The following is a 12,241-nucleotide window of genomic DNA, read 5'->3' on the forward strand; positions in this document are numbered from 1 at the left end:
TTTTTCTCAAGCTTTGTAGGACACTTAGAGGCAAAGTGTCCCATACTTCCACACTTGAAGCACTTGATGTGAGCATAATCTTTCTTCTCATCTTCATTCTTGCTCATCGTCTTGGCATCTTGAGTTTGCATTGGATGCCTTGCCTTTCCACCCCTTCTAGTTTTCTTCTTCTTTATCATCAAATCACCACCATCTTCATAGTTGATCTTGATTTGAACTTGGTGTGTCTTCTCTTGCTCAACTTGTGGCTTTGGTTGAGGTTTCACTTGTTGCTTCACCAATTGCTTGGTTGGGCACATTGAGGTAAGATGACCCCAAGTGCGGCACTTGAAGCACTTGACATGCTTGAGCCTCTCTTCTTCTTTTATCTTCTTGAGCTTCTCAATGTTAGGGCAACCATTTGCAAAGTGTCCCACTTCATGACACCAGTAGCACATGGTATGAGAAAGCTTTCTTTATTGTAGCGTCTTCATCTTTCTTTCGCCCTTTGTCATCTTCTTCTTGAAGCCAAGGCCACACTTGTCACCATAGTTTCTTTGAGTCTTCAACATGTGCTCAAAGGTGACTTTTGAGTTGTAGCACCTCTCTAACTTGTTGCTCAATTTCTTTACTTCACTTTTGAGCTCAATGTTCTCCTTCAAAATGTTAGTCTCACAAGACATGGAAGTAGAACAAGCATCTATATGTGAAGAGCATATCATATCTAATAAATCATCACAAGAGGTGGATACATGCTTCTTGCCTACATCACAAGAGTTAGCAACATTTTGCAATTTATCATTTGATCTATGTGATGAGCTCTCATAATTTTTAAGTTTCTTTGTAAACACTTTAATGAGAGAAGCATGTTGTTCTAATAATTCATCATGAGATGCAAGTAGTGTCTCATGATTCAATTTTAGCTCATCATGTGAAGATTTATAAGCATCAAGTAATTTCTTATGTTCTTCACAAGAGTTCTTTAGAAATGAGTTTTCATTTTCTAAGTTCAATGTTTTAGCTTTCTCATTTTCTAAAGACATGGTCATGCTAGCAAGTCTACTAACAAGCTCATCATATGAATCAACATGATCAACCACATTATCATTTGTTATCTTGGTGTCACCTTGTGACATGAAGCAATGTGGTGATGTAGTTGGAGAGCTTGTAGTAGCATCTTCATCATGGCTTGAGCATGAACCATCATCACCATCAAGTGTGCATGGGGTAGCATCATCACTTGCAACACTTGTGGCATCATCATCAACCTTGTCAAGTGAACTTGTAGTAGATCAATCATCATCATCATCATCATCATCACTTGACCATGAGGTGGAGCAATCTTCCACAATCACCAAATTGTGGTTATGCTCAACACACTCATGCACCTCCTTCTTGGGCTCATCCTCCTTCTTGAATTTGCTATCATCCCATGTGGAGGAATCACCAAAGGTTTCCTTGATGGACTCCCATATCTCACGAGCGGTTCCCTTGATGTTTACTTGTTTCATCAAATCAAAGCTTAAAGCATCCATTAGAAAACAACAAGCATGTGCATCAAATTCATAGAGAACTCTTTGAGCTTTGGTGAGATTTCTATGGTCCAAGACATGGGTGAGACCACTTGTGACAACCCACCAAAATTTAGGTCCCTTTGCATGAAAATGATCAAGCATGTGATTTTTCCAAAGTGTAAAGTTTGTGCCATAAAAAATGTGTGCCTCACAAACATCTAGCCCATTAGACACCATCCTCTTAGGTCGGTGAAGACCATAAATGAGAGACCTCGCTCTGATACCACTTGTAGGGTCGAGATGGCAGACTAGAGGGGGGGTTGAATAGTCCTTTCTAAAATTAATCGCGTCGGCTAACCAAAACAAGTGCGGAATTAGAACTATCGGTCTAGCCAAGACTACACCCCTCTATCTATATTCTCTAGCACCTTCCAAGGATACTAATTAAGCAACAAATGTGCCAGGCTAGCTAGAGCTCACCTAACCAATTCTAGGAGCAAGATCACACAAACCTATGCCACTAGTACTTTAAGCAACAAGGGAGCTCCTACACATGCTAGTAAGCAAAAGCACAAAGCCAACTAAGCTCACTAGCAATGCTCAATAACAAGGCAACCAATGCCAAATTAGAGAGCGCAAATACTTAGCTACACAAACTAAGCAAAGTGACTAACAAGGTTACACAGACCAAATTAGCCACGCAAGGGAGCTACTTCTATGCTACACAAGCAAGAAGGTAACTAGTAAGCTACACAAGCTAACTAATTACAAGGGCAACTACACAAGCACAATGTATATGAAAGTAATTACAAGCTTGTGTAACGAGGATGCAAACCAATAGGAAGAACAAGGTTGACATGGTGATTTTTCTCCCGAGGTTCACGTGTTTGCCAACACGCTACGTCCCCGTTGTGTCGACCACTCAATTGGTGGTTCGGCAGTTAATTGGCATCACCCGCCAAGCCCGCACGTCGGGCACCATAAGAACCTACCCCAAAAGTGAGGGTAGCTCAATGACACACTCAATTAGAGTTGCTCTTCGCGGCTCTCACGGGGAGAGCACAATGCCCCTCACAAAGCTCTTCTCCGGAGCACCGCACAAGCTTCTTCCGGGCCTCGACGGAGACCACCACCAAGCCATCTAGGAGGTGGCAACCTCCAAGAGTAACAAGCACCACCGGCTTGCAACTCGATCACCTAGTGCCACTCGATGCAACCTCATGATGCAATCGCACTAGAATCGCTCTCTCACACAATCGAATGATCACTATCAAGTATATGTGAGATGGAGGGCTCCCAAGCACTACTACACAAGCCACCAAGGCTCTATTCTGCTCAGCTACCGACATAAGGCTGACCATGGCTTCTATTTATAACCCCACGAACAAATAGAGCCATTACCCCTTCACTGGGCAAAAGTCAGGACGACCGGACGTTCCAGTCCGATCGACCGGATGCTGGACCTCAGCGCCCAGTCATGTGATGCACGCCACGTGTCCCCTTCTTTAAACGCTGTTCATCCGATCTCAACGGTCATCTAACGATCGGATGCTCTAGCTTGAACCGACTAGACGCAGCAACCCCAGCGTTCGGTTGTTTCTAGTAAGGTACTGGACTTGACCGGACGCATCCGGTCGGTCGCGATCTGACGCAGCACCAGTGTCCGGTCACTTCTAGCTTCTCTGCTCTGCCTGCATCATTACACGTCACCATGACCGGATGAACTCTATCAGCGTCCGGTCACTTCTAGCGCCAGCGTTCGGTCGAAGACTGACGCCTGCATGCTGTCTGCCATCACTGACCGGACGCTAGAACCTAGCGTCCGGTCACCACATGACCAGCGTTCGGTGCACTCTATGAGACCCTATCTTTTCTATCTAGTGCGTCAGTGGCACCGTCGGACTGTCTGCACTGACACTCCATCGGTGGAGTTTCAAACCCTTCTCACCTCCGTTCCATCGCCGAGTTGATCCACATCAACTCCAACTTCATCTCCTTTGTAAATGTGCCAACACCACAAAGTGTACACCACCATGTGTATGTGTGTTAGCATTTTCACAATCATTTCCCAAAGGATTAGCCACTCAACTTGCCACGCCACTCAATCCTAGCGATGATGCAAAGTTAGATCACTCAAGTGGCACTAGATGATCGATATGCAAACAAGTTTAACCTCTTGATAGTACGGCCATCTATCCTAAACCCGGTCATAAACTTCTCTACACACCTATGACCGGTGAAATGAAATGCCCTAGGTTATACCTTTGCCTTAGTATTTCGTTCCATCTCCTCCAATGTCGATGCAACACATGCACCAACACAATCAACAATGATATGATCCACTTCATATCATCACATGATCATATTGGTTCATCGATCTTGACTTCACTTGCTTTTCACCATTGCCTTCGTCCATCGGCGCCAAGTCTTGCTTAAGCTTCACCGCCATGCAGTCCATCGCTCCAAAGCCTCTGACTTGCCCTTCACGCTTGCAACCAGTCCATCAAGCCAAATCTTGTCTTGATCTTCTCCACCTTTTTTCACATGACTCAATGTCATTTCTCATGTGCAATGAGCTCCTTCATCATCACATGTGTGAGCTTTGCAACATCTCCAAGCCATTTTCACCTTCATGGCATATGTTGCTCACACATATGTACCTATGGACTAATCACCTGTGTATCTCACATAAACACAATTAGTCCACCTAGGTTGTCACTCAATTACCAAAACCACACAAGGACCTTTCAGACACTTAGTTATGGGTGCAGTTCCAGGTAATAATTCAATAATAAACTTAATGTCGCGGTCGAGTGGCATACCTAGCAAATCATCAGGGAAAACATCTAGAAACTCCTCCATAACATGGTCCTATTGGTTGACATTATCATTCAGCTGGTTCATTGTAGTTGTCTGTTGCTCTCACACTACAACATCGACACTAATTCTATCTCCCTTTGATGTTGTTAGAACTACTGCCTTCTCCTAACACTGAATCACTGCCCAGTGTTGCTTCATCCAGTCCATACCCAGAATAACATCAATACCAGCAGTTCTCAACACAATAAGGCTCGCATTGAAGTCTACCCCCTTAGAGAAATACTAACTGAGGGACAACAATAAGAAGCTGGCATGCTACCTCCTGGTGAATTTATTAGTATGGGATTTTTCATGGCACATAAAGGTATGCTATGCATTCTAACAAAAGCTTATGAAATGAAAGAATGTGAAGCACCTGAATAAAAAAGAACGGTAGCTGAGATAGAGTTGACACTGAACATACCCAGCATGACCTCAGGCGCCTCTTGTGCAGTATCAGCAAACACATGGTTCACCTTTCCAGTATTTGGTGATGGCTGATATCTCCCTTTCTGGTTACTGTTCTGACCCTGGGGTACCTGTTGATTATGCTTCTCAGGACAGTTATAAGACATGTGGCCCTCTTTGCCACAACAAAAACACTTGTTGGGGGTGTTAGGGGCACTAGTCTTCATGGGGGTAGTATTAGGGTTCCCCTGACATGGTGTCTGCTGACCACTCTACTGTTGGTTCTGCTGCCGTTGATGCTGAAACTAGTTGCACTACGGGTATAGAGCACGGTTCCACTAATTAGATGGACCTTGGTACCTCTACTGAAAACCTTGCTGTGGGTTGGCACGTTGGTGAGTGTTGCTTTCAGAGGCCTATCCCTGAAGTCTCCTCTTCTTGGCGTCCATCTCCTTGCACTTATTGTCAATCACAATAGTGCGATTCACCAAGGCTTGGAAATTAGGGTAGGTGTTGGACATGAGCTGGAGCTAGAGACCATCGTACAACCCCTTGAGAAAGAGACACTGCTTCTAGTGGTCCTCAGCTACTTCATTAGGGGCGTAGCACGACAGTTGGGCAAACTTATCATGGTACTCCGCCACAAACATTGACCCTTGTTTCAGGGCCCTAAACTCCTCCTATTTCAACTCCACCACTCCTTTTCGGGATGTGATATGCCCTAAACTCCTCCCTAAATTCCTGTCAGGTGATAGCTGGAGCATTGTTGGGACGTCCATACTGGTATGACTCCACCAATCTTGGGCTGCTCCCTGAAGCTGGCCAGAAGCATAGAGCACCTTTCCCGAATCATTGCAATGTGCTATGTTCAGTTGTTTCTCCACAGCACGTAGCTAGTCGTCTGCCTCCAAAGGATCAGCAGTGTGAGTGAACACTAGGGGTTGTCCCTTCATAAACTTCCCATGCTTGTCCCTGACTTGGACAGGTGGTGGTCCTCCTGCTGGCTGGTTATCCATGCGTTGCATCATTGCCTGCATCAATTGTGTTTGCATTCCCATCAGTTGCTCCACGGTCACCTATGGTGGTGGTGGTGGTGGATCCATGGGGCCACCTCTTCCATGGCCCCTGTCTCTGCCTCTACCTCCTCTAGCGGCCATCTGTTTTCCAAGGCACATAAGTGAAATTTAGAAATTTCCCAAAAGAGATCACTTGTATGAGAAAAGGTAAAAACTGCACAGTTCTGGGCGAGTTCCAACGACAGCACACCAGTAAAACAGGCATATCTCGAGTTCCATACATCATTTAAAGACGTTCTTTATATGGTTGGAAATATTAAGAAATTCTCTACAACTTTCTTATAGAACATTTTTCAGATTCTGTCATTAAGTTAATAAAAAACAGAGTGCAACCCAATTCTGTTCTGGACTCCAGACAGTGCAGCAACCTCAGCTTGCGATAGTTAGATCTCCCAAAACAGAACTGATAAAAATGCGATTCTAGAGGCATTTGAAAGATACATAAGTTTAGTTATCTCCATAAAATTTGGACGATTTTTGGACGTACGGATAATGAGTTATATGATAAAGAACACAGACTACTCTAGAAATCAGAAACAGCAGGGACAGAATAAAGCAACCTCAACTAAATTATTCATCAACTCAAACTTATAGTTCTTAACCATGGGATTTGTGGACATGTCCACAATCAGTCTCACAAGACACACAATGACTCGACTCAACTCGCAACTAACATCGTTTTTATTACAAAGTGGCATCATAACTCTAAGGGGCGGTGTCGATGACGGTAAACTCCGGAGGCTTCTTCTCATAGAGTGGAGGCAATCCGAGCTGAGCTCTCAGGGAATCAATCTCCTTTTGCATCACATGAACATGCCTGACTGTTGCGTCCAAGGTTGGGTCACTATTTTGGGGATTTTGAATCACCCAAGTCCCATCATTTGGATCATAGCGAGGAAGGAACCTAAAGCGATCCTCATTCATGGCCTCATAGCGTCGACCATGATAGTGGATGTAGGCCTCCTGAGCTGCATCCTCCATACTATCCATCATTGTAGCTTGTCTTGCTGAGTGGGAATGGATAGTCTCCACCATCTGACTATCACCGGTTTCATTCCAAACTATGATGGACAGATCTGTCTTCCAGTACGTGGCCTCCAAGGGGTGCATATGCTCGGCACAATAATACTTGATGGTGGCATTGAGGTCCGGGTAGTAGTCTTCTAGCATGTTGAGGAGCAGCGAATGGTAGTAGGCCGTGTCTGGAGGATACTTGAAGTGGTACATGATGGTCCAACCTGGCTCATCCTCTACCTCTAGAGCCGCTGGTGCTGGCACCTGTACCACTTCCTCTAGAAGTGGCTCAGGCGCTGGTGCAGGAGTTGGTGAGACGACCCACTCCTCTTCATCTTCTTCAGTGATGTCCTCCACGAGCACGGGGTCCTCCTCAAGCACAGGAACCTCCTCGTCATCTGAGATGACCACGACCTCCTCCTGTGGCGCCTGGAGTGCAAACAAAGCACACGCTGGGTAGTAGCCTCCGGTGCTGATGCGAGCAATCTTTTTGACACGAGGCATCTATAGATTTAGATTGAGATGAATTAGAAGCAATAAATTTTAATACTCCCTCCGTTCCTTAATATAAGCCATATAGTTTTTAGCACCAATATTAACACACGGCTTGGGGAAGGATATGAGACCGAGGAAAAAAAAGGAAAATCAGGCCATCTTCTCTCTCCCAATCAGATTGCTTCCTAAATCTAAGGGATTGGTTGGGGCATGTGCTATGTACGGTGGGAAGGTTTTTAAACTAATCGGCGTGGTAGCTGATACGTACCTATATTTTGGAATTTTCTTTAGAAATCTATATGGCTTATATTAAAGAACGGGGGGAGTAATAGAATAAAGTGAAAGAAGCATAATAATTTTAGCAAATAACAAGACTAAGGTAGTAAGCATGAATAAGTGAAGCAAAGATGCTAAAACGACCATCTCAAACTAGGCTTGTGTCCTACAGTTAACACGGCTTTGATACCAATTTGTCACACCCGATTTTAAGGATAAAATGGGATGCATAAATCTTATGTGTGCCCAAAGATCAGTCGCACACATAAGCTGACAAATTATAAAGTATCATCACAGTGTTATTACATTGTGAACAATAATTCATTACAATAATATCAAGTCTATCATTAAAGTCGAAGCACTAGATAACTACTCTCCACGAGAGCCTCAAACTCCACAGGGACGTCGATCGGTGAAGCACAAGTCTAGTAATCCTCAGGGTAGTCCTCATAACCATTGCCGTATGTTACCCATCTAGGATTTTTATCCAAATAATAAAAATAAACAAGCATAAGTACATCTCGTACTCAACAAGAATAGCATGGGTTTATAAAGCTCAGGAGGCTGACACCGGTTTAATGCGGTTAGCATTTTAATAAGTCAAAGTTTTAGCACTATATTAGCATTTAGATGTTCTCAAGCCCCAATTAAACCACATGATCATAAACATGAGTAATAGTCATCATTAGAATTATCATCATTAATAACATCATCATCAAGTGAGCAACTATTTCGTTAGTCTTCTAGGCTGCTTGTGTCCGTGAGCACTGTTGATATACTAGTTTTAATACTCTGTAGAGTTTATACACTTTCACCACGAGCCATGATTTACCCTTTCGCCCGAGGTAGCTAGTCTCTTAACCCCCATCCTAGGGAGGTTGGCAGGGTTCATTATGAGGCCTTTCAAAGGTTTCCCTAACAAATTAGTAGCCGCTAGGTTTCCCCGGCAAGAGAATATAGAGCCCCCCTTCCGAATGGCACATTCCGCGTAGGCTATACACATAGGGACAGAGGTCGCACTATACTCAGCTCAGCAGACCCCATTTGTGTCCTTTCGGGTAACTACTAACAAGCTAGAAAAAGGTCCTGCTACTGAGCTAAAGCCAGACGCATGTGGCACCCTTGGTTGTACTGTATGTCCTAGCTTTTGCCAATAGATAAGTCCTTTGAGAGGGCCACAAAAGCCAATTGCTCTCTCGCCCTATCGTCCAGTTGTTCAGAACAAGTTTTACCATTCGTTCCATAGAACCATTAATCATCATTTATATCATGTATAGTTAATTTGACCACTAGCAGCTACCCATATGCAGGTATAACCCATCGGTAATCAAGGTACAAGGTAACAATAATTAGGAGATCCTTACAGGTATCAAATTAGACATATGCACATAAATAAACAATTAAATAGTGAATAGGACAAGGAGATCTCATGCTATATTTGCCTTGCTCAAAGTTTCCCTGCTAGTCCTGGTTGTCAAAGTAGTACCCTTGGTCACCCGCGAATTGCTCACCGTCTATACTCGATCATCACATCAACATACAATCATCCATGAGCAATCATGCATAGCAAACAAAGACTAAAGATTAGAACAGTACACCAACAACGATAAAATAAGATAAAATGTTTATAAAACGAATCTACGTCTCGCTAAGAACACACAAACACGAAGATCACGAAAATCAGAGCTAAAACGTGAAAGTTAAGAGTTAAACAAGATTTTCTATAGTAGTTTAATAGATTAAATCTAACCATGAATTTTAAAAGTGGAAACCATAATTAACATTACCATAAACATGTAGATTACGTAACTATGAACCTAACACAACTTGAATGGATCAAATCGGATCTAAAATGAATAAGTTATGATGAAAATATGAACTAGGTGGCAATTCTATAAATAACGCGAACTTAAATGAATTAAAATAAATCAAAATTCAGGTTTTTGAATCAGGAAGAGGACTGCGTTCGTAAATAGTCGAAAGCTGAGGGGCTCTTTAACAAATTTGCCACGCAAAGGGGTATGGATGAATCTGATCCATTGGATCCGATCTGGATGGACCAGATGAGAACGGAGTGAGAGGGGGAGATCACCGGCCAGAATAGGAGCCGGCGCGGCCATGGCCGATGGCGAGAAGGTCACCGGCACGAGCAAAAAGGGCCCTATGGGCCACGATTTGATGAACAAAGGGCATGGGGATGACGCGGGGGCAACGGTGATCATGCCTAGGCCCTTTACGAGGCCGGGGAACGGCCCGCGTGGTGACCGCCATGGCCAGCGGCGAGAAGAGCTCGCCAGCGCACGCGGAAACGGCCCTACAGGCCACAATTCGAGACAGGAAAGACACGAAATGAAAGAGGGTGAAGCGGGGATTCTCACCACAGATGAAACGTAGGCGGAGACGGATCGGAGATGGCTCGCGGCTAGGAATGGTGGACGGCGGGTTCCTGTAAACGACGGCGGCGCGACATGAGCGACTGAAAGCGAAAAGTATAGTAAAAGCAGGGCGGGGACATTCTCTACCGAGTGCAAAAACTCAACAGTGGCTCAAAGACGACGGTGAGGCGGCGGAATGTCGAGGCCGAAGCTTGGCGGTGCGAGCTAGGGTTGTGGCGGCTGCGAGCTCGACTCTAGGCGATGGAGCGAGTAGATGGGAAAGGGGAGTGCGAGGGGGGCAGCTTAAGTAGAGCGCCCAGGCGCACATGCGGGAGGCCAACGATACTGAGAAGCTCGGGCGTGGGGCGATAGGATAAGGCCGGCGTTCGCCCGATTTCAGCGAGGGAGGTTGGGGACGATGCTGACGCATGGGACCCTGCGGTCAGCGGCTGAGTGGGAGAGGGGAACGGTAGTGGGCGTGACGGGAGTACTGGGCCGGCCCAACTGGGTGAGCTAGCGACAGGGAGAAGGAGCATGGGGCGGGGGGGGGGGGGGGGGGGGGGGATGGCCAACGTGCTGGAATGAGAGAAAGAGAGGGGGGGTGATGGCCAACGGGCTGGAATGAGAGAAATAGAAGGGGAGGGAAAAGAAATTCCTTTTCTTTTTCCAAATCCATTTTGAAGAGATTTTGAATTCCTTTTCAGTTTTGGTCAAAACCAGACATCACAAAAATAAGAATGCAGCAGCATGAATGCATCAACATGTATCTAACCTTATAGTGGATTTTAATTTCATAAAAAATATTATTTCTCTAAGTTCAATGCTCACATAAATGCATAAATAAATCAATTTCGCCTATTTTGAAATGATGCAAATTTTAGGGTGTTACATGTAGACATGTTTTTTTTTTGGCAGACCAAAGAGTCAAAATGGTACCTTATGGTTGGGTATGCCACCTTAAAGATGCAGTTTCTAATGGAAGTTTCAAGTTAGCAGCCCCCCATTTATACACCGAGTGAAAACGCAAAGGAAGCATGGTGTGTTGATATATACATCTCTACTAAGGCTGGATTGATGGGATCTTTACAGCAGAACATGAAGTAATGGAGTTTCCAATGCATATAGATCTCTATAACTGATGCTTATGTACTTAACTACTTATCGACTGAAAAAACCAATCGAGTATGGAAGCATGTACCTTATGCTTGTATACCTAACTACCTATCGACTGAAAAAACCAATCTGGTATTGAAGCATATGACCTGAGTACATATCTGCCTCTGCAATTGAAAAGCTTACAAGCAAATAATGAACATGTGAAACTGCAAAATTGATATAAAGCTAAACTGTATGCAAGAACACAAGCATGATCTGCATTTTCAGGATTTCTTGTGTTGACTCAGCAGTCAGCAGGATTCCTACTGAAAGTGCATGATCTGCATATAGTATTTCACCTTTACTAAATTGTGTCTGCACCAACAAGGATCTGTCCTGCTTTAAGTGATTAAAGACCGACCACACGTCCACACTGCATTTCCAATGCTTCATCCCAGACCTTAAGTTGACCAGCATGGAGCAGAGCAGCAAACTGGACCATTTTCTCTGCTCCCAGCAGCTCAACATTGCCAAGGAGCATTACCACGAGTAATAAATTGAGTGACGACTGCACTGATGAACTGCATGCGTGCCAAGGATCAATGCAGCTACTATGCACTATTTTTTTTTTGGACGTTATCTGTATGCTGGTCCCTAAATTGCACATTCACCACCTGCACCAATACAAAGAGAGCCTTCAGCCTTGGCCTCTTGCATATAAGTAATTCCAAGGCCTTGCAAGATTTAGGCAGCCAGGTAGCCTTGCAAGATTTAGGCAGCTTGGTACTAGGCAGGGAACCAGCAGAGTCGTAGGGGCTTTTTTTTAATTATTTTTAATTTTTTATGAACCAAAGCAGAGTCGTAGTTACAGGCTCATGGCAGAAATGCAAGCATTCCTCGGCATGACAAGCTCAAGCAGCAGCTCGTCGTACTCCTCCCTGCTATTCACAACACTTGCTCTTTTTCCTTTGTCCGTGATCTGTATGTGATCTATATGGTCCCTGCAGAGTTAGGCATCAGCTGGCTTTGTACATCGATTAGAAGAGAAATGCTTGTTTGTGTGTAACCAAAGCAGAAGAGCCTATTGCAGTTACAATTTTGTCACCGGTCCTTGAAAATCTACTATATTACTATGTATCAAATATATTAA

This window comes from Miscanthus floridulus, chromosome 4 (assembly GCF_019320115.1).
Source record: "Miscanthus floridulus cultivar M001 chromosome 4, ASM1932011v1, whole genome shotgun sequence".
NCBI lineage: Eukaryota > Viridiplantae > Streptophyta > Magnoliopsida > Poales > Poaceae > Miscanthus > Miscanthus floridulus.